The following is a 7,534-nucleotide window of genomic DNA, read 5'->3' as shown; positions in this document are numbered from 1 at the left end:
AATAATTTGTTTTTGCCATATCATTTACATTAATTATTTCAATCCTTTTACTCTAACAACATTTTATTTTTTGTATTACTATTGGATGCATTGCAGAGCTATTAATTCCACTTTCATCCGTAAAATACAGTTATTACAAAGTACATGCACAAGATTTTCCAGGTACAATGGGTAATTACTATCTTCTCGCTTCTCACAAAGTACGTAGGGTTTAATAATTAATTTTAATAACCGTTAATATTTAAAGAAGGATTAATCAACTCAATCAATTATTGAGATGAAGTTAACCTTTGACGTTTTCGACACTTGGGGATATTGACGAAGGTAGATTGTAAGCTACATGACAACAATGCTACAACATCCAAGTATTAAATCTATGATTTCTCTTTTGTCTACCAAGAGATACAAGAAATGTTTGCGACGCTTCATTTTAATACTACTAATTCGTTTGATTAATTGTCGGCTTCGATGTTTATCTCAAAAAGAAAAAATACAATTTGATTATATTGGAAATCAATTTTTTTTAATTAGTCATCGACACTATGAGGGAAGCTTTATTAACTGAAAAAATGACATCTAGTTACGGAGATGTAATAAGTCTTACCGCAATGCATAACAGTAATCCAAAAAGGCGTCAAAGCAGTACAATAAAAGAAAAAAATAAATGCACGATAAAGCCAATATATAGAGCCTACTAGAATTAATGAAACCTATATTGAGGGAGATTGTTACAATCTTTTTTAGAGAAGTTGACTAATATCACCTTGATCAAGATCTTCTTCTTATCTGATCTTCTTCTAAGTAAATTTGACGAATGTGATTAGTGGTTAATAAATTAAAAAGTAAAAATAGTTAAATCTTAATTATACACTAACACTAAAATACATGTAGTATAAGATCTGTAAAAGATTAGGAAAAAATCCTAATCCAGTATCAACTGGCAACTATTTCCACCAAGTAAACTCATGAAATGCACACAAAGATTAGCTAGCTTATCCGCCAAAGCATTGCTTTAATTTTGTGAAAAGTATAGGAAAAGTGAAAAGTCAAAACACATACCGCAAAGAAGAAGATGACAATTAAGCTGTATGTCCCTAAGTACACAAGGGCGTTTCCAAAGATGGATTAGAAAGCAATAAACTGACCAATACTGAGTTGTATTCCAGACACAGATTCGTCCAACCATTTCTTTTTCCCTCTCTTTTTCTTTTTTAAAAACAATTATTGGTTATACCAATAAGTAAACAATTATGCATACTATATGAAACTCTAATCCAAGATTTAAGTCTTGGTAAGGCTATCCAATAACCTTGGAGCTAGAAGGAAATTAACATAAAAGAATGAATGATTTTATGTTAATACATTACAGACGTATGATTATTACGTGCATGAAGCTGGGTAGTCTAATCCCCTCTTAGAAAGAAATTAAAAGAATTTTAATTAAAATATCATCATGCCAAAAGTTTTAGATAATTCAAAATGAGTAAATATTTGTTAATTTTCAGTACTAGATTTGAGAAAGACATAGGAATTATTAAGGTTAGAGAAAGACGCTTGTATTTTTAGTGATGTGGCAAATAACTAGCAAAAATAATATGAAACTTTGTTATATTAATTAAATATTTATTTATTTTAAATATTATTTTTGAGGTAGACATAGATATTATTAAGGTTAGAGAAAGCTGCTTGTATGTTTCGTGGATGTGGTAAATTAGTGGCAAAAATAATATGAAATTTTTTTATATTAATTAAATTAATTATATCATATGCAATTTAGCAATATAAGCTTCAGTAAAACATGAGTGCTCAAAGTATTTTTTAAGATACAAATAACCGCAACCTGAAAACAATAGACGTAAAGTAGAAATAGGATAAGTGGTACTAACAAAGTGATCTAATTGCTTATTCATCTTTATTATTCAACAGACTACTTTCTCACAATTGATTAAATGATGTGTATAAAAAAAACAACGCACCAGATAACGCTCACACATAACAGATCACATCATATACCCATTATCGATAAACATCCTTTTTTTTTATTAAAACTGAATTTCAATATTTTTTACAACTAATCATTATTACAAAAGTATTTATACAAAATAAGAGAAATAACTTATTAACAAAATCAATGGAATCAACCCAAGGGGAAATCATAGACATAGTCTTTGTCAGCTTTCTTTTGCTTCTCGATCAAACACACTTTACTTGTAAGTCTTGAGTATTTGAAATTGTCACATGATACCACATGATTAATAGAAAATGTAGCATCTAAATTAGATTCTTGGCAAGTTCTAATGACTGAAATTAGCATGCTTTTAGTGTTAGCCACTACAAGCAAAGCTAATATGACGAAACTAAGACTCTCAACTTTTTTCTATTTCTTAATTGAATTGTAGAGTTATAAGTAAAGGAGCAAAACTGGTATTAAAGAAAAATTTTAATGCTTAGTAAGATTTTATTTACAAACAATAATGTTGTAGGTATTAAGAAATTTATTTGAGCGCCTATGATTATGAATAAGACATTAATCGAAGTACTTGTAATTGGACATTGTAGTTTTCAAAAGAATTATATGATATTTTTGAGACTGCATATGATTATGTCAACTTAGGCCATAAAACATTTGATTATTAATTATGTATTTTGATTTTGGTCGATGAACTTGTGGAGTAACTTGAGAATTAGTTTATTATTTTCATATCATAAATTAATAAGGGAACAGTGAAAATGAGATTTGTCTTTGACTTATTTCTAGTAGGACTTGTTACTAGATGTGTTATCAAATGCATAAGGGTTATTTAATAATGTGAAATAAATGAAATATATAAATAATCAAATAAGTGGCCTCAACAATAATGAGTACACCATCATAATCTTATATCTTAATAGAATAGAATGAAGACAAAAAACTCAAAATATAATAAACTCAATTAAGACCATTAACAAAGAAAGAACCAAAAGCTTTCATTTGTGGATCAATTTTAGAATACATAAGAGATAATATAACCAACTAATGTATTATGACATGTGAAATTGAATTTAATAAATTCACCACTTGCATGATTGTTTTTCAAAATAAATGTACACATGTCATAACACCATTTGCTTGTTATATAACTAATAAAATACCTCTAATATATTATAAAATTTCTACCATTTATGTTTCCAAAACAACACCGCCTCCATTTCTACTCTCTACCAAATACGTAGCTCTAATACAATCCAACACAATCTCCACCTTTTTCAGCTTCCCCCACCCAAAATAACATCAAAATAGTTTGATCCAGCTAACCCAAGCAATCTTTTTCGAGCTTGACCTCCACCGTCTTTTATGAATTTCAATACATACAAAATCTTCCCCTCAGATCCTTCAATGATGTCCCTTTAAAGCCCTTTGACCAAATCACTTAACTTGAACGCAACATATGCAATCCCATTTTCTGGATCCACGACATCACTTGCTTTTACAGCCTTACCATGCCCACTAACACAGTTACCAAAATAATTAGTCGGAAGAGGAGGATCCAACCAGCTTCTACAATCTACTTCGACTGGCAACATAACAGTTGCATCACCTTCCTCTCCCGTTGCTTTAACCAGGAAAACGTAGACATAAGCACATGTAAGCACATAAGATGATAAATGAAGTTCTTTTGCTCGTCTTATAAGTACCTCATTTCCCTGTACCTTATCTCGCAGTTTCTTTATGTCTTCACGGGTCAACTCGAAACTCTTTCGAGGCACGTCAGAATACGCTTTCAGAGCTGGCAAACTGACGAGCTTCAAGCTTAGCTTGTAGGATTGAAAGCCTAGCCAGTGGTTCGCATAAACCATGTACAGCCCTTTCGGATCTTTGATGAGAGTTCGGTCAAATCACGGGATTAGCTCGGCGGGTAATAATATCGAAGAATTATTAAGGTTTTGTTGTTCCATCCGAATTAGTTGTTTGCATAAATAAGCCCGAGATCTCTCAAACATTGTTTTGCTCTTCCTGTGGATGACAGCGTTGTGAGTGAAAACGGAGATGCAAAACCCTTAGTTTCGAAACAAAATTATTTATATAGCAATCACCTCAGCTTTTTCGTCTGATATTGACAACTTTGGTGTTAGATGATGAATTCAACGACTTCGTAGTTTCCGTTATTGCGAGAGAGGCGGTTGAAGTCGGCGTCAGATTCAGTGACGGTGAGTGAGATACATAGTTTTCCTCAGGAAGTAGTAAATGGTTAGCTTTGCAGAGTCTGCAAGCCACATAATGTAACCAGTGAGGGGGAGATAATCAAGGAGAGTGAGAAAAAGAGAGTAAGTGAGCCTTAGGAAGATCATTGAGTTGAATAAATCAAAAGTTGAGTCAAATATTTGATAGAAAAAAAAGTGTTCTGAGGGTGGAAATTTTTACTAGAAAGTTTCTCGGTATGTTAGCAGAAAAGTGAAACCGGTGACTGAGTCGGATAAAAGTAGGCCGATTTTGCTTAGAGATGGCCAACGAGCCCTGTGCCGACGTAGTCCATTAAAAGAAATGCAGGTTCATATTCATGTCGTTCAGTGTCTACCATGTGTTTTGTACCGTACCATGTGGTGTCAAAATTTTCTGCATAGGCCCAGGCCCAGCACATGTGTTATACCCAAGCGGGTCGTGCCGTGTTATAGGCTGTGCCTAAGAAAAAAACACGAGAAATTTTTTTCTTTTCTATTTTTTTAAGTGAGCATGCCAAGTTATTGGTATGCTTTTTTCAAGTCTATATGTTTTTTTTGGGGTCCATGTGTCTTTAGTCAAATTTAATAGAATCAAAAATTCAAAACACAATTTTATATTCAATTGTAATAAACTAATAATAGTAAGATAATGTAATACTAATTATTAAGTTAGACACTATGGAATTAGAATTCTTTTTCAATATTTAACAACGATAACAACAACAATAAAAATTTTTTCTTAGTGGTTAATTTAATTGTTAAATTGGACGTACATATAATTATAGATCATTCTCCATAATAACATTAATACATATATTTAATAAAATCATGATATTTATAATTTTATTTATTAAAATCATGATATTATCTTTTCATTTAATAAATTATAAACATAAAACAATTAGAGTATTTTTTCAAATTAAGAATTAAATGAATTTAAAAAACTTACACTAATAAAATATATTAAAATATTCAATTTCAAGCTATTTGCTTTCATTAAAAAGTGTAACATATTAATTACGGGCCTTTTCACATCTCATACTTTAACCTATCTCTAATCATGTCGTACTTTTAAGGCCCACATACCTAAAATTCTCAACCCAGCCCAACCCAACCTATGTGCATGGCACGACATGCCATGTGCCTTACTGGAACATGCTCGTGCCGTACCGTGCCACGAGCCGCTCAGCCCATTGGCCATCTCTAATTTTGCTAATTGAATGTATTTTCACCTTATAGGAGTAAAAAGTAAAAAAAAAAAAACAATATCGGTAAATACTAAAAACCCCTAGCTAGTAGTACTTTACTATGGCTAGTGCATCAATATTTTGACTTTTCAAGCCTTTAGATAGCATTTGCCATCGTAATTCCAATCAATGCCAAATGTGAAGTAATAAATTTGACATGATTGCCTACCAAATTTGATCTACAAACACGTATTAAGTGCTTGTTTGGTATAACTTATTAAATGATTATAAGTATTTATTTAATCTCGTAAGCTCTTATTAAAATTCTTGTTGTTGTTTGGCTACTTTTTAGTAGAGGTTTTGAAGATTAAATAAGTTATTTTTCCTCCACTAGCAAAAGCTCAAACTAGAAGTACAGGTTAAAATTTTTTTATTAAACATTAAAATATCTAAAATATCATTTAATTATTCAATAATCTTATTTCATTCCTTTCATAATATAACTATAAAAAAATTACCCATTAAAGTAATTTTATAATTTTTAATAAAAGTTTTCATTGACAACCAAAAATTAAATTGCTTTCAGTAAAAGCTCTACTTATAGAAGCTCTATTAACAAAATATCTACTTAAATAAGCTCTATTTGAAAGTTATACCAAACGGAGCCTAAGAAAACCTATTATAATGATTATGACTTTTTTTCTTTTTTAATCAATATGTACACATATAATCAATTTCGAATCTTTTTATTTTTAGTTTTTATCAAATCATCATATCTAATCATATCAAGTGGATTGCAGCTAGTTGCCAATTATTTTTTAACACACACACACACACAAACGCACATAATAGGTGGTTTCAACTAAAGTTGTCAAAATAGGATACCAAGTGATGTTTGTGTCATATCAAATTTAGGTCGACCTAAACACGACCCATTTAGTAATCATGACAAAATATTGAGACCCTAACTCAACACAAAAAATAGATGGGTTACCTAAGAACCTACGCAATATTTATATATTTAACAAAATTTTCATTAAATATTTGCATATGTGTGTGTATGTTTATATATACAATTTATCGATATTGTAAAATATATATATCTACCATTACACATTACACTATTGAAGTTTTAATCATATATATTATTATATATCGATATCATAAAATATACATGTCTACCAATATTTTATAATTTTAATACTATTAAAGTTCTAAATCTAAATAAAATTTTATAAAATGAATGTGTCTATGTTCATCCTTGCAAAAAAATAAAATAAAATAAAATAAAGAATTATATCCAATATTTGAGTTTTGATGATAAAAACCTGCAAATTAATTTAGAATAAAAAACATAATTGTGTCATTGATCGAGATAGTAGGTCAAGAATTTTAACCCTAACAAAAAAAAATCGTGTGAAACCGGGCCCAACCTATTTAATAATTATTGTTGATTTTTACTTCAATTGCTATGGTGTCAATGTGCAAGTATACACAACAATTAATAAAATGATGAGTATTGAAGATCGTCTCCACAAGGATTGATGCTATCAGACTTGCTACAACAATTTCAACAGTGCAATCTATGTTCTAAATTAAATCAATACAATTAAGACTACCAAATAACTTAGTAAAATAAAATCTCAATAAATAAAAATTGCGATGAATAGAGTTGGCATGTTAAACACAAAGGTTAAATCAATAGAGATGGAGTGGTTGAGTGCGTAAACTCCCATTGATGGTGTTGACTGTTTTATTCATGTTAAAGTCAGTTGCTGCAGCACTATGCAGAAACCAACTTTATTCTCAACGGTTGCATGTTGGATGTCTTATATCTTTATGCAATCTAACAGTGACCAGTTGCTATGTCAACATAAGATATAGCATTACACGTTTATGTTCTCTTTACCCTACAAGGTGAATCCCTATATTTAGTTCATCATTAATCTTAGATTAAGCATGGCCCTTTTAGGACTCAAGTTAAACTTAATCCAGGAAACTCAATTAAAGAACAACTATTGCTCTGATATGTTCCACTAGGATAGGCCCTTTTGTGGCTCTTTCCTAGCTTGAACCATTAAATGGGTGGTCAGCCGAAATAATGACTTTAACTAAGTACTATCAAAGCAAAATGCTATAGCAAACAT

General features: G+C 30.5%; 1 pseudogene; it reads right to left on the bottom strand.

The window, feature by feature from the left end:
* Positions 1 to 2,929: 2,929 nt before the first annotated feature.
* On the bottom strand, positions 2,930 to 4,386 carry LOC112099308 (annotated as a pseudogene).
* Positions 4,387 to 7,534: the final 3,148 nt, after the last annotated feature.

Source organism: Citrus clementina, unplaced genomic scaffold (assembly GCF_000493195.1).
Source record: "Citrus clementina cultivar Clemenules unplaced genomic scaffold, Citrus_clementina_v1.0 scaffold_4, whole genome shotgun sequence".
Taxonomy (NCBI): Eukaryota; Viridiplantae; Streptophyta; class Magnoliopsida; order Sapindales; family Rutaceae; genus Citrus; species Citrus x clementina.
Note: the sequence above shows the minus strand (reverse complement) of the source record. Positions and strands in the feature narration are given on the sequence as shown.